The following is a 27,345-nucleotide window of genomic DNA, read 5'->3' as shown; positions in this document are numbered from 1 at the left end:
TGCCATGTCACATAAGCTAGAAATCTACAAGTCATAAAGCAGTAGTTAAGAAGGAGCCCTCAGAGGCAAGCCTCCTGTGTAGAATCCCATCATTGCCACTTACCAGCTGTGTGACTTTTGGCAAGTTACCTAACCTGTATTGCTTGGCACCTAGTAGTGCTCAGTAAATATCATTTATTTATGTTATTATTATACTGGCTTTTCCTGACCAATTCCTCCTTCCTCACTTTTTAATCACCTTCACTGTTAATACCTTAATTTGGATCATCATTTTTCTTAAATAATGCAATAATTTTTTATAAATGATCAGTCTTACCCTGTGTAAATTCATCCTCTATATGCTCACTACAAGGTGCTCTTTCTAAAGCACAGTATTGATCATGTCACTCTCCAATTTAAAATCCTTCAGAAATTTTCGCTGTTTGTAGGAGAAAGTCTGACTTCCTTGACATAGCATAAATAGCTAGCGAGAATAATTTATCTACAGACATTATTATTTTTATCACTTACCTACACTCCTCCTGTAGCTTGTACTCCAAGTTTGCTGAACTACTTATTACCTGGATTCACCAAGTTTAAATTTTTTTCACAGAAAACCAGAATAAATGACCAGAATGAAATGAATGTCATTCACTTAAAAAATAATGTATTGAGTTAAATATAATGACAACTGTTATGATAGTAAAGTTAGATAAAAAATGATCTCTGCATTCAAAGAATTTAAATTCTCAATCTTTCCTGCTTATTATGATTTAACTACTATAGTTTTAAATTTAATTTTCTAATTTGTCTTCCCAGATTTATTTTGTAGAAGCATTCATTTGTTTCTTAGAAGTTTACGACTGTGATATTAATAACATGGGAGATGTGAATTAATTTTTTAAGGTGGCAACACTCCAGGCAAATGGCTGTAGCTCTGCAGGAGAGTTCCCTGAGGGCTGTGGTCTCATGGCTGATTATTAACACCCCATAATATGTCCATAGAGAAAGAGTTCTGTACAAATTTGGGCCTGTATTTTCTACCTAACATAAGACTTACTGAGACTACCCAGAGCTACAGATTTAGTTATTTTCTTAGTACATCACATCAATTAGTTGCTTTTGGTCACTTTTACATTTTTTCAATGGGACTAAAGTGAATCATCTGTCATTTTTCCTCTTACAAATCACTTCTGAAGTAGGTACACTGCTAATATTTGATCTAGGCACCTGGCCAAGATCCACCAAGCTATCGGTGAACTTGAAAGGTGACCAGGGACCTGATGTTGACGCTGTTTCATTGCATGAGAGCAAATGATCAATTTAACATTTCTGAGATTAACGACTATTTTCTTGGTGTTATAAGGCCGCCAGTGAGAGTTTGCATTTTAATTCTGTAGTGCTTAATATATTTGGCAATATAGCTGTAGATTTAAATAAAATATATTTTAAAAATACATTACACTCTAAAATTTAATCTGCTTTAAAATTGTTATAAACTCTTTGAAATGTGTCTCTGATGATGCTACATAAATTGTCAAAAATTAAAAAAAATAGTGATATGAAAAGTGACAATCCATTCTTAAACCAACTCCATGTTATCATAAACACTATATAAAATCAGGGAGTCTTGGTAATTACCCATTATGCTTCAGAATCTGAATGATTTAGGAGCAGATTAATTTAACTTAAAACTCATCCCCCTTATACCCTGTATTTTAACTCCATAAACATGATTTGCTTTTGTTTAGGTTAATACTTAATATTAACAGAACAACCAAAATGACAGAGTACCTTGTATGCTGTCTTTATTGTCCTTTATGTATCTTGCAGTATAAGTGAAGTTGACATTATTATTATTATTATTATTATTTTCCCGGTACGCGGGCCTCTCACTGTTGTGGCCTCTCCCGTTGTGGAGCACAGGCTCCGGACGTGCAGGCTCAGCGGCCATGTCTCACGGGCCCAGCCGCTCCGCGGCATGTGGGATCTTCCCGGACCGGACCACGAACCTGTGTCCCCTGCATCGGCAGGTGGACTCTCAACCACTGTGCCACCAGGGAAGCCCTGACATTATTATTAAATGAGATCTCATACATAATTAAATGTTTTCTAATAACAGTAGTCTTATTAATATCTTTGGCATCATTAATTTAGTTTTTCTTCCCTTTTTCATTAATTTGAAACAACCTCTTTTAGTATCTGTGAACACTTCCAGAACTGTCAAACTTTTCTTCAGCCAACCTTCAAAGGTCAAAAGTAGCTGTGACACCTAAAATTCAAATGTATCAATAATTAGTTTGAGATTTACAGGAATTGTATGCCAATCTTCCAGTAGCTTAGTAGTGACATGGTATCTAACCTTTGGTGGCCCCAAGAGACATTCAGATAGATGTAAAGATAAGTAGAAAAATATAACCCACCAAATTCACTACTGGTCTAACTTTTAGATTTTTTCCTGACTTCGTTTTTAGAGTTTGTGTTTTTGCACTTTCTCTTGATTTTAAGAAAAATATCTCTCTCATAGCCTCCTAGCACCCAGTTGGTATTCTTAGTTAAAGCTTAGCTCACGCGGTATATACTTGGATCATTAAACCGAAGGACTTGTACAGTCATGATTTTTAATGAAGCATGTTTGAATAATTATGCTCATTTACAAAGCACTAGAATCAAATCAAGTGATCAAAGTTTTCATGATTGCTATCATGTGTTTCTAACCCCCCTCTGCCACCCTTACAATTTGCTGCATGTGGAATCCTTTCTCAGGAATGTGTTTGGAAATGGGTATTAATCAATGCTTAGCATTAGGAAAACATTTTTACACAGAGTGTAATGCACTTTATGTTATGCCTCCATAGTAGACTATATGTGACTGTGAAGATAATATTGCTCTGCCACTCCTCTGCCTAAATACCACCTACAATCAATATTGCATTCTGCCTTGACAAAAAGCTGAATTTTTATCTGTTAAATGCATGAGCTTGGGGCACTGATGTGTCTGAAGTGGTTTAAATCTGAAATGTGATGCGCTGCAAAGAGAGTTGATTGACATCTTTATTTATTGAAAAGTATTACATGAACAACAAAACACAGGCAGAGGCAGAACACTCCATTGCAATATGCAGCTGTGTTATTTTTCAATTCTTTGTGCTCTGCCCCTTTGAAGCTTGTCTGATGTAATAAAGCCAGAGGATATAAAACAAACAAGAATTTTCTTTGATTCAACACTCAAAATGTAGACAAGGATGACTTTTTTTTTTTTTTTTTTTTGATTTGGGGTAAAATCTCTCCCACAAAACTCTCCCTGCCCTGACATTCTGTAAGGATATTTACTTCTGAAAAACTGTTGCATCTTCAAGTTGTGTTCTTATGTTTATGAACTTGAATATAAATTCAGAATTATTTAATGAGAAAACAAATCAGAAAGCATTGAACATTTTTATGTATCCTCTATAAATGAGAAAAAGGACATTAATGACACTAATCTTAAAGCACTAAACATGCAGAATAAGAAATTAAGTTCCCTTTAAATTTTATGTTAGAATAATTAATTACCCCCCTCAATGCAATTTGCCCATGTTTTATTAAAGGTTTATTATGTCAAAGTAAATAGAAGTTAATGCCACTGTTACTTCTTCCAATGAAGTATTATCTTTAATCTTGCCTTAATAAAATAGTGGTAAATTGCACAATAGGGGTAATCACCATGGGCTAATTTAGAGAGTTGTGAAATCCTTTACCAAGTATATACTGTAGTTAAAAATATAAGTAGCCTTAAGAAAACACAAACTGCAATGCAACTTGGAGGAAGTTAAGGAAATTGCTATTCATAATTTTAATTACTTAGTTAAACTGACGTATGTTGAGTACCTACTATGTGTAAGGTGCTGTGCTGGCTATGCCCAGTGTACAGGAGTATGTAAACATGGACTCTCTCCCTGAGAATCTTGCAATTGAATACTTGGGCAAATACCTAAAAATTAAATAACTATGCTAACTGTGAAGCCTGCCATAAAAGAGGTATGGGCATCCCTGTCATGGATATTTAGAGAAGGAAAAGATCACTTCAGTTAGAGGATTAAGAAAGAGTCATCTGAACTGAGTCCAAAAGGATGGGGTAAGATGGGACAGGTGTCACTGGAGTGGAAGGATACGTTAGGTGGAGAAAATGGTAAGAGCAAAGAACTGCGGTCAAAATGTACCAGATGGCCAATCAATACCATCTTGCCTGGTTCCATTAGAGCTGAGACTTGAGACTGAAAACCAATAAGAGACTATTGCAACAAGTCAGGTAAGAAGCAGAGAAGGCTTACACCTGGCTGGAAGACATGCTAGGTTGGATATCTTTAGTATGAAAAAAATCTCTCTCTTTCTCTGTAGATATATGTATATATATCTAGATCAATCTATCTATATATATATATGCATATATTCAAAAATAGAATAAAATGAAGTTGTTTTTTTTTGTTTGTTTGTTTTTTGCGGTACGTGAGCCTCTCACTGTTGTGGCCTCTTCCGTTGCGGAGCACAGGCTCCGGACGCACAGACTCAGCGGCCGTGGCTCACGCGCCCAGCCGCTCCGCGGCATGTGGGATTCTCCTGTACTGGGGCACGAACCCGCGTCCCCTGCATCGGCAGGCGGACTCTCAACCACTGCGCCACCAAGGAAGCCCAAAATGAAGTTTTTTTAAAGTAGAAATTCTGATGTGTTTTTTTTTCTTCCCTCAATAAATCATCTGGTGTTCTTTGAAGACCATTTTTATAGTAGTAGTTGTAAGAACATAAATGATTTAGAGTATAAAATATCAGGAAGCAAAAATTATAAACTTAAAATGTGAGATTTGTTTGCGAGAGAAGACTCAAAGGTAACTCCAAGGATTTGAGCCTGGAATACTGGCAGAATAAAGCATTATTAATAGAAAGAGACAAGAAAGAAGAAAATTGGGAATAAAAATGTTAAATTTTGTTTAGAATGTATTGAGTTGGAGCTTTCTGTGTTATATCAGTATGAAAGGTGACAAGCAACTGGATATTAACATTCAGAGTCCAGGAAATGGTTGCTGATTTGGTTGTTTAGATACATCAAATAATTAAAAAAAAATAGTATTTATTTTTTTTAAAGATGCTCAACTCTTTAAAGACATGTGCTAATTAAAGTGAAATAGAATAGCTCTTCAAAGTTATTTTCAGCTTACCAAGTAAAATCAATCAGATAAGATCGTTTGGGGTTGTTTAGTGTGTGTGGTGAAGAGCTTAAGTCTTCAAATGGGTCACTGTCATCAAGATGAGTGACATAGTAACTCATTTCCAAACCACCACTTAGGTCAGAGCCTGGTCACATAATGTTGAACGTCATTCCTGTTCTTGAGAGTGTGTCAGAGTGAGCCATCAGCTTAGAGTATATAGCTTTGCCTTCTTGTGTTCTCATTAGCAATTTCAAATGAACCAAGATGTAGTAAGGGAACAGAGAGTTTAACCATCTTTGACAAATCACATTTTTTGAGAGTGGAATATGAAATAGGATGATACTTGTACATAAGTAATATGGACAAAATACAATATGTGCACAGGCTCCTCTGTCCTCTGATAGTTTATTGTTCCTTCCCTACCCCCATGTCCTTCCTCTTGGTGTCTTCACAATCATTCTCACTTGTTCCAATTTTGTATTTATTTTTCTTGATGAAGACCTCCTAGGTCTTCATTATATCTGGACTATTCTTCCAGTTTGCTTTAAGTTATCCCTCTCCCTCACTCCAAAATTATCATTACCCTAAACTCTTCAGACTTTCCCTTAAGCGTAACAGTGGTTAATGATACGATCAGAAATTTCACAAAACATAAAATGCTCACTTTTCCCTTTAGACAAGCCTGAAGAACTATCACTACTGTCACAAAAGTTGTTTCAACCCTGCTGCTTTGGTGAAGTGGTATTCCTTATCTCTGAGCTGCTGTGCCACTGAATAGCAAGTCTGCTTATAAGACCTCATACCATGAAGGTCTAAAACGACACTTGCCTCTATTCTGCCTTTCTGAAGTCTGAGAGAGAGACTTTAGCTCTTTCAGTATGGAGCTCTAGTCACTCTCAGAAAGGAAAAGATTTAAGCAGTTCTTACAGGGACTTAGAAAATTCCTCTAGAAATATTCAGAGATGAGCCCAAAGGATAGAGAAAATCAAATGTAAATGATGTTCCTCTTTAATTTTCCTGTGGGCTGTATTCTAAAGCAAACAACAGTACATTGGATGACTTTTGTGGATGACGAGCTGTTTCCTTCTGTCTTTCACAAGCCTCTGTGACAGTAAGGGGTATATAAAGCTCTGAGTGAAGATCTGAAGCTGTTATTAAAATGGAAATATTCAAAGCAGGCAGGAGTCTGTGAGAGTCTGTTCTGGGGACACATTAATGCATTTGAAAGGATATTAAAGCTTAACATAGAAGGGAAATAGTTCTAATGGCAAAATGTAAAGCTGCTTAACAGAATTACGCCTAGAACTCTGTGTATTAGGTCTAAAACACCTCTACTATTATATTGCTCAGAGTAAAGCTATATGTTGGTTGCAGTGCTTTACAGTTTCACACAGTTGTCTTATCTGAGGTTTTAATGTTCTTAAGTGCAAAAATTTTGCTCTGGTTTATGCTTTTGTAGAGTCAACTTACAGTACTTCTCACCCTGTGTGTGGGACTTAAGAGGTGTGCCATGCTGTACCATGTTCAAATCAATATAGAAAAGTGTTATTTTTCTACAAAATAACCTGTGACCTTCTTTTACACAGACTATTGAGGTGGGCCCATCATGTCACAAGGCAGAGTATGTGTCTTTTCCTGGAAGTAGGGGAAAAGAGGCAAGGTGAAATTTAAGTTAGCACCAAGAAGGATTTCATGTTTATGTTTACATGGAAGAACCTGACACCATTCATATGTAAAAAAATGAGATCTATTTAATAGACAGTTCTTCTCAAGCAGCTCAAAGCCAACAACACAAGTAAAAAGAGGGCGAGCCAATGGTATGGTGGATATACAGCCTTTTTTGTAGCCTAGATGAGTCACTGTTATGGTGTAGTCATTACTGTTTTCTAAATATTGTTCAGTAATGGAGGGTAATTTTGATTCTTTTATCCTTTAAGATGCCACCCAAAACCATATTCCAGAGCATGCCATAAACACAAAATGTAGGAGAACACTGAAACTCTCTCTCTAGTTATACTTAAAGATACTAGATAGTAGGGATGGGATAGGGAGGGTGGGAGGGAGGGAGACGCAAGAGGGAAGAGATGTGGGGACATATGTGTATGTATAACTGATTTACTTTGTTATAAAGCAGAAACTAACACACCATTGTAAAGCAATTATACTCCAATAAAGATGTTTTAAAAAAAAGACACCTAGATAGTAAAATATAATAGAAAATAAGCCTTCTGCCTTTAAGGAGTTTACAGTTCATCTGAGGAGATGAAATATGTGCTGCAGTGTAAAAACTATTTAAAACATTATGTATGAAGAAGGGCAAGATATAGAAATGAAAATCAGAAGTTCAAAAAAAGAGTAAAAGTGGGGTTTGACTAGGAGAGTTTATTGAAAAAGGCTTTTATGGGCTCTCAAAAAAATCAAGAAGAAATTGTAGGTGGGAGAATGGCATCTGTTGCACAACTGCATAAATATAGAATTTGACCAAGGTTGAGTAGTTACAGTATTTGTCAATGTTACAATATTAATTACTTAAAATTAGAACAATTTTATTTCTTTAAAATTACATAGATTCTAGAATGATTTTGGAATGTTATAGTTAAACTCACCAAGTGAAGATGACTACCATTTCGGATTACTTCAAATCTGGTTGTCACACTATACTCATCCCAAGGTGAAACTTTGGTTTCATTTCTATAGGAAATGGCATTCTTGTGTTATTTAACAGTTTCACACATGCTAGGTGATTAAGCAAAGAATCTAAAACCCAGGTATTTTTGCCTTGTGAGACACTCTTAGAGTAGAAAGCTTTTATCTCAGAAATAAATAAGATGCAAATTCAAATCCCGTATACCCTTATTGCTTGAGAACACATATCATGATTTCACAAAATTATTGCATAAAATTATAGTGTACTTTGGAAAAGTGATTATAAGGCACAGATGCACAGGTTATGCTTAGCAAAAGAAAATTTTGGGGAAAGCAGTGTCTGAATTCAATTCACATTTTTCATTATATTCCAAATAATAGCCCCAAATAAAAGTTAAACTATTTATAACATTTCAATATTATAATTTATAAGAAAAATATATTTTTCATCATTCATATGACCAAAATATATTTCTCATATATATTTGATCTGAATCCATGGTTCCTGGCTCACAGCTCCCCAAACCCATGGAATTTTCTAAGTATTGAGAGTCATAAAAGTGTCTTTTTGTTTTATTGAGATGACTCTATCCCAGGGTTCTTGTAAGGATTAAATGGGATAATATATATAAAGTGCCCCGTGTAGAATACCAGTTATGATTTTTAAAAATATTTATTTATTTGGCTGCATTGGTTCTTGGTTTCAGCACGTGAGATCTTCGTTGAGGCACAGGGGATCTTTCCTTGTAATGCATGGGCTCTTTGTTGTAGCGCGTGGGCTTCTCTCTAGTTACGGCATGCAGGCTCCAGGGCACGTGGGCTCTGTAGTTGTGGCGCGTGGGCTTAGTTGCCCTGTGGTATGTGCGATCTTAGTTCCCTAACCAGAGATCGAACCCACATCCCCTGCATTGGACAGCAGATTCTTTACCACTGGACCACCAGGGAAGTCCCAGTTATGATTATTTTATAAAGCATATTTTTACATATCATTATATATCTGCTTTGTTACAAAAGAAAAAAACCCGTAAAATATGGCAGAATTGGAGGTGAAAGAAATCCAGCAATAGTGAAACAAATAGAAAACATAATAAAATAAGTGTACATGGACTAAACTCTCCAGTTAAAAAACATTTTCAGAATTAAAAAAAAAAGTCTAGCTGTATACAGGTTACAAGAGACACATTGGAAATTTATAGATAGAGAAATGTGAAATTTAAAGTAAAGTAAGATATGTATCAGATAAAGTCTAATGAAATGAAATCTGGTATAATTATATTAAGGTCAAACAAAACAGACAGAAAGGCAAAAAGGCATTACAACAGATAAAGAAGATTATTTCATGATGATAAAAGTTTCAAACCTCAGGAAAACAATAATTCTATATGTTATGAACTTAATAATGTAACTTCAAAACATTTAAAGAAAAATTGGCAAAGCTACAAAGTAAAATTGACAAGTCTACCTTATTGCTATATAATTTAACTCCAAGTAAATGACAAATCAGGCAGATTAAGTAGTAGGGTATTGAAATTTGAGGAGCCCAAGTACAAATTTATCTAATGGACAGAAAATGAAGTACTTCATCCAACAAGTCTGAACTATTCATTCTTTTTAAGCACATCTGGAACATATATGAAAATTGACCATGTGCTACGCTATAAAAACTAACTTGACAAATTTCAAAGATTAGTGTCATAAAGCCTGCACTTTTGACTATAGTGCAACTAAGTTAGGCATTAACAACGAACAAAAACTACAATTCATAATGGACATTAGATAATATTTAGAACTGAATTATTTAAAAAATACTACATGTCAAAAATTCTGGGATGCAGCTAAAATGGAACTTAGACAGAAATGTAAAGCCCTAGATGTTTACATTAGAAATGAAGAAAGTCTAACCTTCTAAATTGAGAAAGTTATGAAAAAAAAACAACAACAGGAAAAGATTGGAGAAAAGAATTAAAAGCAGAAATCAGTGTTATAGAAAATAAATACTAGAGAGCGTCTATAAAATACTTAAGAAAAGCTACTAAAATAGACAAAACTCTAGGAAAATTTAATCAAAAAGAATAGAGATTTTTATAAATAACATTAAGAATGAAAATGGGGTAAAACTACAAATATAAAAGAGATTATATACAAAGTAAAATACTGATGAATAACATATCAGTAAACATATATCTATCTATCTAATGGATAAGCGATTAAAAATACATTTATTAAAGCTAATTCATGAGAAATCAGTGCAAAGGAAGAAAAATTGTAGGCTGATTACTCATGAAAATAAATACAAAAGTTGCTAAGCAAACCAAATCTAGTAATGTATAAAAACTATACATTTGTCTCAGAAATAAAAGGTTGCTTAACATTAGACAATTATTATAGTTAAAATCTTAATAGCTTAAATGAGATAAATCATAGGGTCATATCTTCAGATACAAAAAAGAATTTCAACAAAATAGAGACTCCTAGTTTTAGTAAAACTAGGAACAAAAGGGACTTCCTAAAATCCATACAGGATATCTACAGAACTTCAAAGCAACTATGATTAATGGGAAAACATTGAAAGCACTGCCTTAGAATCAAGAAAACATAAGAATCTTTGCTATACAAAATTAATTCTTCATGAGAGTGTGGGTTTCCCTTAGTTATGTCAAAATGGAGGGAAAAAGTAAGAACCATTGTGGGAGCCAGAGGCAAACTGTTGGCTCTATCGTCTAATGGAGATGTGAGGAACTGGACTCACAACAAGTTAACTTTCTAGGAAAAGATGATGGTGGCAATGTTGATTACAGTCATAGTGATGATGATGGCTTTATACAGCACAGTTCCAAGTTAGTAATTTAGAGTATATTAATTAATTTTCCAGAATTTTTTGTGTATTTGTTATGTGCTAAGAAATGAAATATTACTCTTCCCAGGAATCAGAACACTGCAGTGCTACTTAATAAATACTTTTGCTATATACGCTCTTCCTTTTTATTATGGAATGTCTGACTGTCTTTTATAGAAAAAAATGTTTTCTTCTATTTAAAGTAATACGTAGAGCTAATTTTTTGTTTAGATAAGAAAAAGCAGACAGTAGACTTATAAATGTCTTATATAACATGACAGATTTTTCAGTAACATACATGTGCATTTTATGTTGGCTCCATTATTATTGCTTTTGCTACTTTGTGAAAGATCAGTTAACTACATTTATGGGGTCTATTTCTTGTCTCTCTATTCTGTTCCATTGATTTATTAGTCTGTTCTTTCACCAGTACCACACTATCTTGATGACTGTAGCTTTACTGTAAATTTTGAAGTCAAGTAGTGTCAGTCTTCCAGCTTTATTTTTCTCCTTCAATATTTTATTGTCTTTTCTGTGCCTTTGCCTCTTCATATAAACTTAGGATCAGTTTCTCAATATCCACAAAATAACTTGCTGGGATTTTAATTGAGACTACATTGGATCTCTAGATGAAGTTGGGAAGAACTGATATCTTGACAATATTGAATCTTTCTATCCATAAACATGGAATGTCTTTCCACTCATTTAGTTCTTTGATTTCTTTTATCAGAGATTTAGTTTTCCTCATATAAATCTTGGACTGATTTTATTAGATTTGTACCTAAGTACTTAATTCTGGGGAAGGCTAATGTGCATGGCATCTTACTTCTGATTTCAAATTCCACTTGTTTATTGTTGTTATATAGGAAAGCAATTGACTCTTGTATATTAAACTTGTATTATACAACCTTACTATAATCTTTTATTAATTCTATTTTTTTCTATTCTTTTGGATTTTCTACATAGACAATCATGTCATCTAAAAACAGTTATATTTATTTCTTTTTAATCTACATATCCTTTATTTCCTTTCTTGTCTTATTGCATTAGATAGTAAGCTAATACTACATACTTCCAGAATGATGTTGAAAAGGAGTGGTGAGAGAGGACACTCTTGCATTTTTCCTGATCTTAACAGGAAAGCTTCAAATTTCTCACCACTAAGTAAGACGTTAGCTGTAGGTTTTTTAAAGTGCTCTTTATCTAGCTGAGAAAGTTCTCTATTTTTAGTTTGCTGAGATATGTGGTTTTATAATGTGGAGAATTTGGAATCTTACAGGTTCCATGGATAGGCTTCGGATTTTCTGTTAGCGCCATAGAATATTATGCATAAAAGTATTTTTCTATGGAGAAAGTCAACAGATTTATGAGATTCTTATATGAGATCTATCTAACCAGTTTTTTAAATAACCATATTCTTGGTCTCTTTTACTGCTAACTAACTTGATTCCTAACTTAATACCTGCTTGAACCTAGCAGTCCCTTCAAAATACACTTTGGAAGATTAGCCTTGGGCTGAATCGAAGGTAAAATAAACAGGAGAGACTGTTTCCTTGTATCTGTTTATTTATTTCAGACTTTGCCTTCATTCTGTTCATGTCAATTCAGACCCCTTTTTATTAGGGGAGAGATAGCAGAAACAAATATTCTTCCCTCAAAAACTTCCATATTTCTTCCAGCTAGTAATTAGTCTAATTTCAGTATTTTTGAGTGGAATTGTCAATCAGGACCTACGTGGTGACTAAGTGCCTCTTTTTCCTTTCCTGTTCCTTTTTTTTTTTTAAGTTGACAGGGTGATTGCTGAGAGCAAACTATATATAGTGTCCTATGTCAGGGACTAGATTGATATGATTGCTTCTGTTTAAAATTATATTTTGCACTCATGCAATTTTATTCTAAGAATTTATTTCATGAAATTTATTTTTAATAGCTTGCTTGTATTTTAATAATAATTTACACCCTTAATCCTTTAATGCAAATTATAACTTAAAAATTCTTTCACAATATCTACATCAAATCAGTTTCCCCACATGTCATTTGGTTCTAATTATTCAACTCCACCCTCAATTTTGCTAATTCTCTTGTGAGAATCTGTTTAAATTTTTAATGAGACTCTAAATGAACAATATTGGTGACCAATAATTATCATTACCAGAAATTGTGTATCTCACCCTTCTAATTCTCCTACTGGCTTCCTTACCTATTCCTCTCCTAAGATGATAACTTCTAAAAATAATGGGGAGCTTCAATTTGAGTTTAATGTACAAGTCAGCAGATCAGAAGAAATACTTATCAGTTTGAGCTACTTTTGTTGCATAATTGCAAAACCTGCCTCTAGTCTGTCCACCTGCAAAAGCCTTCTCTGTAATACTCTAAGCGTAATATAACTAAAGCTTAAATATATCGTCTTGATATTTTTCACTGACTTTTTCTCACAGTCAGTTGATAGCATTTGAGATCCTCCATTCTCTACCCTTGAACTTATCCAGCCTCAGCTTTGCCTGCTCTGTGTGTCCACGTGCCTCTGGGCATCTAGAGCTGATTATACTCCCTCATTCTGCATTCACCACGCCATTGCTAATGCTGCTATCTCGGCCCAGATACCCTCCCCTCTGCCACTCTCCCTCTTCAACTTTTTGCCTAACTGCTACATGCTGTCAACACTCAGATTAGAACAAATATACTCGAAGAGGCTGTTTTGGAATCAACTTGGGCTAGGTTAAATTCCTTCCTTTTCAAAGCCCTGGCATCCAATGTGTTCTAGGTGTTATATAAGCTGAATAGTTTTCCTACAGTGTAGTAACATTGTTTCCAATCTGTTTCAAAGGGGCAGTCTCAGTTTAGATAAATACGTAATTTCATTCTTTACTTCAAATCCTATTCAAAACAAAATGATGTTAGAACATAAGGAAGTATTGCTCTCCTTGTATTCTCCCAAATCTCTTGATTTGACTGTACTATGTTTCTTTTTCTTCATTATGAAGATGCTAATTAAATTATGTAATAATAATAACTAATATAGATGTTATTAATCACAATTCATAACCTAAGATGAATAATAAATATAATTTTATTTTTCTGTAACTGGACCTACTTTCTGTCATGGGTCCTAATACAATGGATACCAAAAATGGATGGATATCAGGTTTTCTCTCCTCCTCTCTTTCAGGAGTCTAATCTGGGGAGAGGAACATCCAGGCAAGAGGTAAGAGGTTCTCAGCTGTCATTTCCTTACTATAGTCCACAGAGCCCCTTCTCTAGTTTAAACTGATGGATATTGGACCTTCTTGTACTATCTGCTTGACTTCTTCAGATTCACCTGCTCCCCTTGCCTTGTCAGCATTCCAGAATAAGAAAAGTGTATACATTGCGATTTGTGTCTTAAATGTAAATGCAACTCTATTTCTCATTTCTACTTTTAATTTTTTATTGTTTGCCTTTGTCTGGATATTTACTTATTTTATTATTTTAATCTTTCTAACTCTTTTTGTTTTAGATGTTTCTGTGATAAATATCATATGACCAAGATTTGTTTTTTATCTTTTCTGAGGTTTTTCCTCCTAAGAGAAATTTTTGTCATTAAATGTCATATCTGATATGTTTGTCTTAATTTCTGACATGTTTCAAGCTTTCTTTTTTTCTTTCAATCCATCCGTGCTGTTTCTTTCCAGTTTTCTTGTTTTTAATTTTTCTTGACATATTTTCTTCTTCTGTAAGTTAGAAACAATATCTATTGATAGCCCCTAAATCCCCACTTTAAAAGATAAAATAAATTAACACGCAATTAATGACTTCCTTATTTCGCACTGCTGTTTTTGTCAATAAGATTTTGATATTTATGTATTATCTTTCTTTTAAAAAAGAGATTTCTATTTCTTTAATATAGTGATTATGAGGCATTTATGTTTATTAATCTTAATCAGCTGGAACACATTGTGAATTTTTCAAAGAGGTGTCCATGTATTACACTTCTTAAGAGCTTGTGTGCATAATGATTTTATTTCTTTACTATGTTAAAATGAAACTTTTATTTCTTTACTACGTTAAAATGGAACTTTTTGATTATAGAATATTTAGACCAGAATTATTTCCTTTTGAAAATATAGACATTATCTTATTGTAAACTGGTATCTAGAGTTACTGAGAAGATGCTTGTAACTTGGTTGCTGCTAGGGTTATTATATATGGTGAATATAAAATGACCTCATGGAAAGAGTTCATAATGTCTTATGTTACTTTGTTGTATCAAAAGTACAAATAGAAAATAACTCTGAAACCAGATTCCTCTCGAAATGATATAAATGATCTCTCCCATCACAGAGTAGGTACACTGAAATAAGCATAAATCTTGATTTCTTTTCACATATAGTAATTCTCACTGTAGCTGGAATCTGGGATTAACCAGTAATACAAGAGGCACTATCTGGGTTGAAGAATAGAAATTTCAAGTAATGCTGAACTTATTGAGAGGAAAATGTGTAATAAGGGATTCAAGCCTCTTAACCACATGGCCACATTCCTGGGAACCTGGGGGAAAGCTGTAAAACTATGCTTTCTAGAAGGAACTGTTTCCAGCGTGCCACCAAGCAGCACAATCTAATTTTGTTGGGAAAAGTGAAGGTCATTTAGGATTCAACTCATTCTAGGTATCAGCATCTTGAGATATTCTTTTGAAAACAGAGGTTCCTGGATCTTTTACTATTCTTCAGATCTACCTAATTCTTCTTTAATCTCTTTATCTACACTTCATGACTTCATTACTTGCTAACAGTATAGCCATCCTTAAGTTACTTGATGACTCTACATGTGTGTCTTCATTTAAAAATGAGGATAGTAATACTACCTACTACATATGTGAGATATGATATGAAATAATGCATGGAACATGGTCTGGGTTGTAGTAAGCATTCAGCACAATCAGCCATTACTTGTGCAAGATCCTAGATTGCTCTGTGTCGTGCTTGTGTGTGCGTGCCAGAAGGGGTATACAGATAAAAAGAAGCCAGAGAAATGGAGCTTTTCTTAAGTCTTTGACTTTAATAATCTGTTAATAAAGGATACTTTTTAAGTGTTTCAGAAAATTATTATCATACCACCAATTACCATATCGGTGTGGTTTGGGCTTAGTTCTGGGCCCTCTCTTATTCCGACCCCGCAGTGTTGCTTAGAGATCTCATCCATTTCTATTGCTTGAATTACCATTTACATGCCAGTGAAGCACACATTTACATATTTACTCTAGACAGCTTTTCTAGTTCCACATCTGAATATACAATTGCTTTAACTTTAAACTTAATATATAAAAATTCAGCTCTTCATGTTTCCCTTTAGATTTTCTGTCACCTGTGTTCCCTTTCTCATTGGTTCAGGCCCCCAAACCTGTCTGTTGTACTTCAATTCTTTCTCTCACTTTAAGAGCTCATGACTAATTTCTATGGATTCAACATTCTAAATACTTCTTAAAATGATCCTCTGGTCTCTATTCTTACCTCAGTTTAGGCTGTGATTATTGTCTTTTTCAAGGATGGGGCAGTGTCCTTTTAACTGATTTCCTTGTCCCAAGTCATGCCCTCTTCCTAATCATTCTCTAAAAAGTAGCCAGAGTGATCTTTATGAAACTCAAAGTTCATAATGCTACTCTCTTACTTAAAGAGCTTCAATAACTTTAGTTGCTGTTAGAATAAAATCCAGTCTCCTTAACATAGGCTAAGAAAGAGATTTTTCCTTAAGCCTGTCTCTTTCAGCTCTCACCTCTGCCCTCACACACACTCCACAATCCCGCTACGGTTACTTCTGTTAGTTCTTTGAACATGTCATGTTCTCCCTTACCTCCAGGGTTTTGAGCACTCTTCACCACACTTCATACCTCATTAACTTCTCCTAATTCTTCATGTTTCAATTGGATGTCACATTTTGGGGGTGAATAATGCTCTAATGTCCCAGGTTTAGGTTCTCCATATTCAGGTAATAGCAGCATGCTCCTGAAGTTTAATTTTATTTGTATATATCTCCTCAATTATAACCCAATGAAGGCAAGGCCCTTATCTGTGTGATTCATCAGTATATCCCCAGAGCCTAGTCTAGTGTCTAATAGGATGTAGCTACCAAAGATTCATGCCATGAAGCAAGGTGTTTGAGGATAATGGACAGCAAAACTTGTCTTGTTTCTCATCACTTAGCATGTTGCTCCATATTCATGCCCACTGACTAAAAAAGTGCATGATTATACCAAAAAAAACAAAAAACAAAAAACTTACTTGACTATATTCAATAGGACTCCAATGAGAAAATAAATAAGACTATTTTTTGGATGCTGCTTTCTTACTAATTTTTAAATGAGTTGTTATCTTTAATAACTGTAGGTTTAGATTCAGGTATATTTGTGTATCTCTGCTTAAAGTCATAGGTGCTTTATCACCAAAAGGGCAGACTACAAACTGTCTCATGCACACAGATTTACCCAGCTCAATGCCTGGCACAAAATAAAATACATTTAAAAAAATAGGTAGTTAAAATGTTTATCTCTCTTTGGTCATACCATTTCTATTTTAAATTCTGCACTAACAGAGTTTATTGTCATATTGGAGGTGCTTTAGGTTACATTGGTCAATAAAATATGTACATAGAATGCCCTCTCTCATTGATCCAAAGCCTATTAAAATGTGAAGAAGTTACCTTTGAAAGTAAACTTTCAAATTCTATAGTAGGCTCTCCACCTTTTTAAAAAATTACCCAGACCTATGTTTACTTTAAAATAGTAGTTCTTAAACTTTTTGGTCTTAGGACCCTCTTTAACTCTTAAAATCTATTGAACATTCCAAAAATATTTTGTTTATGTGGATTACATCTAGCAATATTTATTTTCACTAGAAATTTCCTCTGTACATATGTGGAACAATGAAAATGCAAAGGTAAAATGACATCTTAGTATTATTAAAAGAGCTTTGACCTCATGGGTTCTCTGAAAGGGTCTTGGGGAAGCTAAGATTTCCTTGATCATACTTTGAGATATGCTGTTTTAATATATTACCATTTGACACTCTCCCAAGCATTGTAAACCATTCTATATTTCCATAGCTTTATAAGCATAATCTGTTGTAAGAAACACTTGAAAACTATTTCCTAAAGTATACCTTAGGATATGAATAGTCTTACTATGGAAATATTGCTCTCCATTCCATTAAGTTAGAGAAAAACGCAAGCAAAGGTCAAAGCCCTTCTGCATTGCAGGACTTCCCAGGACCTTTATAATGATAATTTGCGTTAGACATGTTCAACTATGAGATATCATATTCAGGATTCTTAAATTTACTTTACTTGACTGAATTTTTGCAGAACATCTTATAGGAATAATGATATAAAGGGTAAAGAATAAAACAATCTGAAATTTATACAATGTTGCCACTTTATTTTTCAAACACAGAAACTCTCACATTGATTATTTGCATACTTTGTTTAAATATCACAATCCAGATATCATACTTAGGAATTTTGGATTATTGATTGGAAGAGTTCACTTGCATTTTGTGCATTAGTTAATCAAGTTTCTGTTTTGAAATATATCCAGCAACTCACTTCAGCACCTTTTCTAATCCATTTGTTTAAGTCTCCAATGATTTCACTATTCCCTCCATCTACCAACACTGCTGAAATGCCATAGCCTTGTGATTAAAGGCTACAGTTGTTCTTTTCATCTATCACCCTCGAGTTTACTTTTAATAAAACAGTCACTTGCAGGTTGAGAGGGATTGAGCAGAGAGCGATAAGATGTATCCTTATAATAAGGGAGGCTTTTCTCTTCCCCCTCCATTGCTGTCCTCCTTGCAAACATTTATTCAGGTAGACAGGTTCTGGATATTAGATGAGGTGGAGGAGAAATATTATTCTCTGCCTTCTCTGTAGTTTTCACTTTCACTACTTAGAAAAAAAATTATTTTAGTCAAAGGGGAAATGATCATGAACTTGAGTGAACTCCAAGGCAGAATTTTGACAAACGACTCCAGATGGATGTACGCTAAAGTTGTTTAGGATTTTAAATAACTTATGATTCAAATCCACTTGAGAAATGCTGGGTTAAAAAGAGCTAAATAGATTCATTCGCTGTGGAACCTCTCAGAGCTGTTCACCTGATAGTGTGAGTTATCAACTGCCCAGAGAAGGGTAGAATATATAGGGTACCCAAATGTACCTAATGATGTAAAATTTAATAGGAGAATGTCTCAAAGTAGAGTGCTGCAGTGTAATATTTTAGAAACAGTTGTTCTAGACTGAAGTGAGTATTCTACAGTGGTTAAGCATGGGGAAATTATGTGGCTCTCCCTGTTATTTGTTTTAAATTTCCTGCACTGTTAGAAATATATTTTTAATTATTTTATTATGGATAGAAATGTGTTAGGAAAACTATTGTTTGATTCACTGATATTCGCATATATTATAGAAATGGGAAGGGAGGAAATGTTCTAGGTTTTCAAGTCAAGTAACTGTAACACCACTTGATTCAAATAGAAAATACTCCACTTATACTCGACATTAGGCTAAAATCAGATTGATGAATAAGCACTTACTTTTAGAATCCCAGCTAAAGTGTGGCCAGCAATTTTCATTGAGTTGAATATGCACAGGCTGATTTCAGGGTGGTGAAGGGAATTGGTCTTCTTTCACAGTATCTATAAACAGAGCTTGAATCCAGCTGACTAGAGCCTGAGAACATGCTAGGGTACTTCATATTCAGTACACAGCCCTGTAAAGAGAAGAAAAATGAGCCTTGTCCAAAACTCTTACCTCAGCACCCACTGGCAAAAGTAAAATGTAAGCTGGGGACCAGGTCTCTTTGAAGCTGATTTTTTAAAAAAACTCTTTAACAGGCCTCTGGTGGTTACAGATATTGATCGTCAGAAAGTAATCTGTTCAGGTTTGGGGGCATGCCAGTACAAATTGTGGAATGCATTCCTTCCTCTCCAAGGACATGTTGAGCTTTTTATATTGTCTATACTGGTTCACTTGTCAACTGTCTACCCTATTTGACATGAATTATTTTCTACCTTCTGTGAATGTGTAATTAAATATATTTTAAATATAGGAAATTTTATTAATATAGAATCTGTAGCTTGAGTCAAAGCATTCTTTTCTTCTTTTTTAACCCTCATTTTTCTTCCATAATTATTATTTGATTCCCTCTGGCTGCCTGCTACTTATTTGTAGTAGTACCATTCATCCATTGAGACCTTTCCATCTGTCACACAGCTTTGCTTTCTTTCCCCAGAAGCTTTATTCTCCTACTGTGCCATGTTTACTTTTTTTTTCCTTTTTCCCCTTTTTTGTCTACTAGTTGAATTGAGCATTCTTTTGTGCAGGTGTTTTCACCTTTTTTTTTTTTTTTGGTTATTTTAAAGATTTAAACCAGGCAAATGATGCTGAATTAGATAAAAGTGACACTCAGAAGGGGCATGTTTGCTAATCTTCAAAGACTGATATAATTTTTAAAATTCCACATGTCTTTGTTCTGATATGTAAAGGTAGAATTGGAGTAGACCCAATAAAATTCTGAATGTTAAGTGAGGTGGTAGGAATTGTTTCAATCAGTCTTTGCATATGGGTAAACAATTAGACTGATGTTTTACTCTCCATGTGTATATTTATATATTTACTATGTGTAATTGCTGATTAAAAGCTTACTTACTGTGAACTTCAATGCTTAGAAGCACTTAAACATAAAGATTAACCTTTCTGGATACGACTTTACCTCGGAGCTTACCATCAAGTTCTATTAAAGAGTAGGAATCTTCTGCCTAGAGAACAGATTATAGCGGTATGAAGATAAATGTGAGCATTCATGAGAAATTAAATTAATGAAAAGTCTCCATTGTGCTTATATTATTGGAGAAATTTCATTAATTCTGTTATGGTTTGTTATTCGGAGCTTACCATCAAGTTCTATTAAAGAGTAGGGATCTTCTGCCTAGAAAACAGATTCTAGGGGTATGAAGATAAATGCCAGCATTCATGACAGATTAAATTAATGAAAAGTCTCCATTGTGCTTATATTATTGGAGAAATTTCATTAATTCTGTTATAGTTTGTTATTCCCATTCAACTCAAATATAACTTAGCCCCCTTTCTGAGGTTTGCAGGTGACCAGCACCACATTTCTCAAACTGCCATTGTTTTACCTGGTGTTGAACCCACTTCGTAAGGGGATATATGCTAAGCAAAAGGGACAGCTTCTGCTGTCAAGGGGCTCACAGTCTGTTTGAAGGAGGAAGAATACTGACTTTTCATTTAAAGCATTCAGGGCATTAAGAATATGTTTACTGAGAGATGATAGATTATGTTCTGATCACACCTGGTTAGTGTCAGGAAAGAAAAGAATCCTGAAGTATTTTAAAATAGTTTTTTAAGGAGATCAGAGGATAGAATGGAACGATGATACTACCAATCCAGAGAGTAGCAGGTAGAGAGATATGTGGGGGTGTGGGGGGGAGTAAGTAGTTTAGAAGAGAAGTGTGCAGACTTTTTATTTTTTTTAAGACAGAAATAAGAGATGTAACTGAAAACCTTAATAATTACTGACAGCTGACTCTATCTCAGTCCCTGAACAACTAAAGATAATGAGTCAGAGTCCTTGCCTATAAGAAATTCATAATCTAGTAGTGGATGTAAGACAAATATGTAAATCATTTTATTAGAACCCAAAAGCCTATAAGAGATATACTGATATTTTTTTTCCTGAACTATGATAAAGTATCCTATTATCAGAACAGCCTTTGCTTGGAGAACAATATAAAAGCTATTGGAAATACAAAAACTAGCTGACTGGAGGCATTGTAGAGAAACCAAAGTAGGCAGGTTTTGAAGAGCTAAGGTCTTAGGAAAAGGAAAACATATTGAGGTGAAATTGATATTCTGTGCCACTGTTGTCCTTGAGGGATTTGCAGATTCCTAAACATTGTAAGATGGGAGTCCGAGAAATCAAGAAGAATAAGCAGAGATTTTTTGCAGTTTCACCGTGCTGAGGGGCAAAAATAGGAGATCAAGTCCTGCCAAGGAGAAAGGACCTTGAAAAAAAATTTCAAAATTTTCTCACAAATTTTGAAACCCAGTCTCAAATCATCTCACTCCTAAGTAGATGGTCTGTTCTACTCAAACTGCCTGCCTGGAAAAAATATTATAACATGATACAGAGACTTTAAATCTTTATACTCTATATCTGGAATTCAGTTGAAAAAAAAATACCATACATCCTTAAGAGATAGAAAAAAATAAACAAAATCCCAGAAAGAAACAAACAGAAGAAAGAGGGCCACAGATCATGAAATACTGAAATTTAGGATAAATAATTTTAAAGTATTTGCAATTAATACTTTTAAGAAAATAAAAATTCTCTTGAGTACTTCATACAGAATGGAATTAATAAATAGGAATCTGATGAATGTTCTAGAATTATAAAATATAGTCTCTGAAAAAAAAATTAAATGTTTGATGGAAGAAACTCTGAGTGGGCAGTGTCTGTCCTAATCACCTCTGTACTCCCCACTACATGGTACTGAGCCTGGTGTATGGTGGGGCTAATCACTGCATTATCTGTTGAATGGGTGGGTACTTGAATGAGTACAGCCAAATGTACTAACAAAAAAAGCACTGAACTTAATCACTCAGTATAAAAAAGTCAAACAAAAGAAAGAAAGGAAAGAAGAAACAAAACCATGTGGAAGAAATAGAAAATGAAAAACAAATTGCTAGATTAAACCTAACCATATTGATTATTATATTAAATGTAAATGGCTAAACAACTCAATTAAAAAGCAGGAATAGGATTGGTTGAAGACGGTGGAGTAGAAGGACATGCTCTCACTCCCTCTTGCAAGAGCACTGGAATCACAACTAACTGCTGAACAATCATCGACAGGAAGACACTGGAACTCACCAAAAAAGATACCTCACATCCAAAGACAAGGGAGAAGCCACAAAGAGACGATAGGAGGGGCTCAATCACAATAAAATCAAATCCCATAACTGCTGGGTGGGTGATTCACAAACTGGAGAAGACTTATACCACAGAAGTCCACCCACTGGAATAAAGGTTCTGAGTTCCTCGTCAGGCTTCCCAAACTGGGTGCCCTGCAATGGGAGGAGGAATTCCTAGAGAATCAGACTTTGAAGGCTAGTGGGATTTGATCGTAGGACTTTGACAGGACTTGAGGAAACAGAGACTCCACTCTTGGAGGGCACACACAAAGTAGTGTGCACATCAGGACCCAGGGGAAGAAGCAGTGACCCCACAGGAGACTGAAGCAGACCTACCTGCTAGTGTTGGAGGGACTCCTGCAGAGGTGGGGGATGGCTGTGTCTCACCGTGAGAACAAGCAGCAGCGGTTCTGGGAAGTACTCCTTGGCGTGAGCCCTCCCAGAGTCCACCATTAGCCCCACCAAAGAGGCTCCAGTGTTGGGTGGCCTCAGGCCAAACAACCAACAGGGAGGGAACCCAGCCCCACCCATCAGCAGACAAGTGGATTAAAGTTTTACTGAGCTCTGCCGACCAGAGCAACATCCAGCTCTACCCACCACCATTCCCTCCCATCAGGAAACTTGCACAAGCCTCTTCCATAGCCTCATCCACCAGAGGCCAGACAGCAGAAGCAAGAAGAACTATAGTCCTGCAGCCTGTGGAATGAAAACCACATTCACAGAAAGATAGACAAGATGAAAAGACAGAGGGCTATGTACCAGATGAAGGAAAAAGATAAAACCCCAGAAAAACAAAATGAAGTGGAGATAGGCAACCTTCCAGAAAAATAATTCAGAATAACGATAGTGAAGATGATCCACGACCTCGGGAAAAGAATAGAGGCAAAGATAGAGAAGATGCAAGAAATGTTTAGCAAAGACCTAGAAGAATTAAAGAACAAACAAACAGAGATCAACAACAGAATAACTGAAATGAAAAATATACTAGAAGGAATCAATAGCAGAATAACTGAGGCAGAAGAATCGATAAGTGACCCGGAAGACAGAACAGTGGAATTTACTGCTGTGGAACAGAATAAAGAAAAAAGACTGAAAAGAAATGAAGGCAGCCTAAGAGACCTCTGGGACAACATTAAATGCAACAACATTTGCATTATAGGGGTCCCAGAAGGAGAAGAGAGAGAGAAAGGACCCAAGAAAATATTTGAAGAGATTTAGTTGAAAACTTCACTAACATGGGAAAGGAAATAGCCACCCAAGTCCAGGAAGTGTAGAGTCCATGCAGGATAAACCCAAGGAGAAACACGCTGAGACACATAGTAATCAAATTGGCAAAAATTAAAGGCAAGGAAAAATTATTGAAAGCAGAAAGAGAAAAATGACAACTAACATACAAGGGAACTCTCGTAAGGTTAACAGCTGATTTCTCAGCAGAAACTCTACAAACCAGAAGGGAGTGGCATGACATATTTAAAGTGATGAAAGGGAAGAACCTATAACCAAGATCACTCTACTAGGCAAGGATCTCATTCAGATTGGATGGAGAAATCAAAAGCTTTACAGACAAGCAAAAGCTAAGAGAATTCAGCCCCACCAAACCAATTCTACAACAAATGCTAAAGGAACTTCTCTAAGTGGGAAACACAAGAGAAGGAAAAGGACCTACAAAAACAAACCCAAAACAATTAAGAAAATGGTAATAGGAATATACATATCGATAATTACCTTAAACGTGAGTGGATTAAATGCTCTAACCAAAAGACACAGGCTCACTGAATGGATACAAAAACAAGACCAATATATATGCTGTCTACAAGAGACGCACTTCAGACCTAGGGACACATATAGACTGAAAGTGAGGGGATGGAAAAAGATATTCCATGCAAATGGAAATCAAAAGAAAGCTGTAGTAGCAGTACTCATATCAGATAAAATAGACTTTAAAATAAAGAATGCTACAAGAGACAAAGAAGGACAGTACATAGTGATCAAGGGATCAATCCAAGAAGAAGACATAACAACTATAAATATATGTGCACCCAACACAGGAGCACCACAATACATAAGGCAACTGCTAACGGCTCTAAAAGAGGAAATCGACAGTAACTGAATAATAGTGGGGGATGTTAACACCTCACTTACACCAATGGATAGATCATCCAAATAGAAAATTAATAAGGAAAAACGAGCTTTAAATGACACAATAGACCAGATAGATTTAATTGATATTTATAGGACATCCAAAAATAGCAGATTATACTTTCTTCTCAAGTGTGCATGGAACGTTCTCCAGGATAGATCACATCTTGAGTGACAAGTCAAGCCTCAGTAAATTTAAGAAAATTGAAATCAAATCAAGCATCTTTTCTGACCACAACGCTATGAGATTAGAAATAAATTACAGGGAAAAAAACGTAAAAAACCACAAACACATGGAGGCTAAGTAATACGTTACTAAATAACCAAGAGATCACTGAAGAAATCAAAGAGGAAATCAAAAAATACCTAGAGACAAATGACAATGAAAACACGACGATCCAAACCCTATGGGGTGCAGCAAAAGCAGTTCTAAGAGGGAAGTTTATAGGAATACAAGCCTAACTCAGGAAACATCTCAAATAAACAATCTAACCTTACACCTAAAGAAATTAGAGAAAGAAGAGCAAACAAAACCCAAAGTTAGCAGAAGGAAAGAAATCATAAAGATCAGAGCAGAAATAAATGAAATAGAAACAAAGGAAACAATAGCAAAGATCAATAAAACTAAAAGCTGGTTCTTTGAGAAGATAAACAACATTGATAAACGATTAGCCAAACTCATCAAGAAAAGAGGGAGAACACGCAAATCAATAAAATTAGAAATGAAAAAGGAGAAGTTACAACAGACACCGCAGAAATACAAAGCATCCTAAGAGACTACTACAAGCAACTCTATGACAATAAAATGGACAACCTGGAAGAAATGAAAAAAATTCTTAGAAAGCTATAACCTTCCAAGACTGAACCAGGAATAAATAGAAAATATGACCAGACCAATCACAAGTAATGAAATTGAAACTGTGATTAAAAATCTTCCAACCAACAAAAGTCCAGGACTTGATGGCTTCACAGGTGAATTCTATCAAACATTTAGAGAAGAACTAACACCCATCCTTCTCAAACTCTTCCAAAAAATTGCAGAGGAAGGAACACTCCCAAACTCATTCTATGAGGCCACCATCACCCAAAGCCAGACAAAGATACTACAAAAAAAGAAAATTACAGACCAATATCACTGATGAATATACATGCAAAAATCCTCAACAAAATACTAGCAGACAGAATCCAACAACACATTAAAAGGATCATACACCATGATCAAGTGGGATTTATCCCAGGGATGCAAGGATTCTTCAATATATGCAAATCAATCCATGTGATACACCATATTAACAAATCGAAGAAGAAAAACCATATGATCATCTCAATAGATGCAGAAAAAGCTTTTGAGAAAATTCAACACCCACTTATGATAAAAACTCTGCAGAAACTGGGCATAGAGGGAACCTACCTCAACATAATAAAGGCCATATATGACAAACTCACAGCAAACATCATTCTCAATGGTGAAAAACTGAAAGCATTTCCTCTAAGATCAGGAACAAGACAAGGATGTCCCCTCTCACCGCTATTATTCAACATAGTTTTGGAAGTCCTAGCCATGGCAATCAGAAAAGAAAAATAAATAAAAGGAATACAAATTGGAAAAGAAGAAGTAAAACTGTCACTGTTTGCAGATGACATGATACTATACATAGATAATCTAAAAGATGCCACCAGAAAACTACTAGAGCTAATCAATGATTCAGGAAAAGTAGCAGGATACAAAATTAACGCACAGAAATCTCTTGCATTCCTATACACTAATGATGAAAAATCTGAAAAAGAAATGAAGAAAACACTCCCATTTACCATTGCAACAAAAAGAATAAAATACCTAGGAATAACCCTACCTAAATAGACCAAAGACCTATATGCAAAAAACTGTAAGACGCTGATGAAGAAATTAAAGATGATACCAACAGATGGAGAGATATACCATGTTTTTGGATTGGAAGAATCAATAGTGAGAAAATGACTATACTGCCCAAAGCAATCTACAGATTCAATGCAACCCCTATCAGATTACCAACAGCCTTTTTTACAGAACTAGAACAAAAAAATCTTAAAATTTGTATGGAGACACAAAAGGCCCCAAATAGCCAAAGCAGTCTTGAGGGAAAAAAACGGAGCTGGAGGAATCAGACTCCCTGATTTCAGAGTATACTACAAAGCTACAGTAATCAAGACAGTATGGTACTGGCACAAAAGAGAAATATAGATCAATGGAAAGGATAGAAATCCCAGAGATAAGCCCACGCACCTATGGTCAACTAATGTATGACAAAGGAGGCAAGGATATACAATGGAGAAAGGACAGTCTCTTCATTAAGTGGTACTGGGAAAACTGGACAGCTACATGTAAAAGAATGAAATTAGAACCTCCCTAACACCATACAGAAAAATAAACTCGAAATGGTTTAGAGACCTAAATGTAAGACCAGGCACTATAAAACTCTTAGAGGAAAACGTAGGAAGAACAGTCTTTGACATAAATCACAGCAAGATCTTTTTTGATCCACCTCCTAGAGTAATGGAAATAAGAACAAAAATAAACAAATGGGACCTAATGAAACTTAAAAGCTTTTGCAAAGC

At 35.0% G+C, this 27,345-nt stretch overlaps 1 long non-coding RNA gene across 1 annotated transcript in view; it reads left to right on the top strand.

The window, feature by feature from the left end:
- Positions 1-27,345, top strand: part of LOC132437342 (uncharacterized) — a 207,290-nt gene that overhangs the window by 61,818 nt on the left and 118,127 nt on the right. The window contains exon 4 of the long non-coding RNA XR_009522005.1: positions 13,817-13,852. This is a non-coding gene — a long non-coding RNA (uncharacterized lncRNA). The remainder of the gene's footprint in view (positions 1-13,816; positions 13,853-27,345) is intronic.

The sequence above is a fragment of the Delphinus delphis genome, chromosome 14, assembly GCF_949987515.2.
Source record: "Delphinus delphis chromosome 14, mDelDel1.2, whole genome shotgun sequence".
Taxonomy (NCBI): domain Eukaryota; kingdom Metazoa; phylum Chordata; class Mammalia; order Artiodactyla; family Delphinidae; genus Delphinus; species Delphinus delphis.
This window is presented reverse-complemented; position numbering and strand designations above follow the sequence as displayed.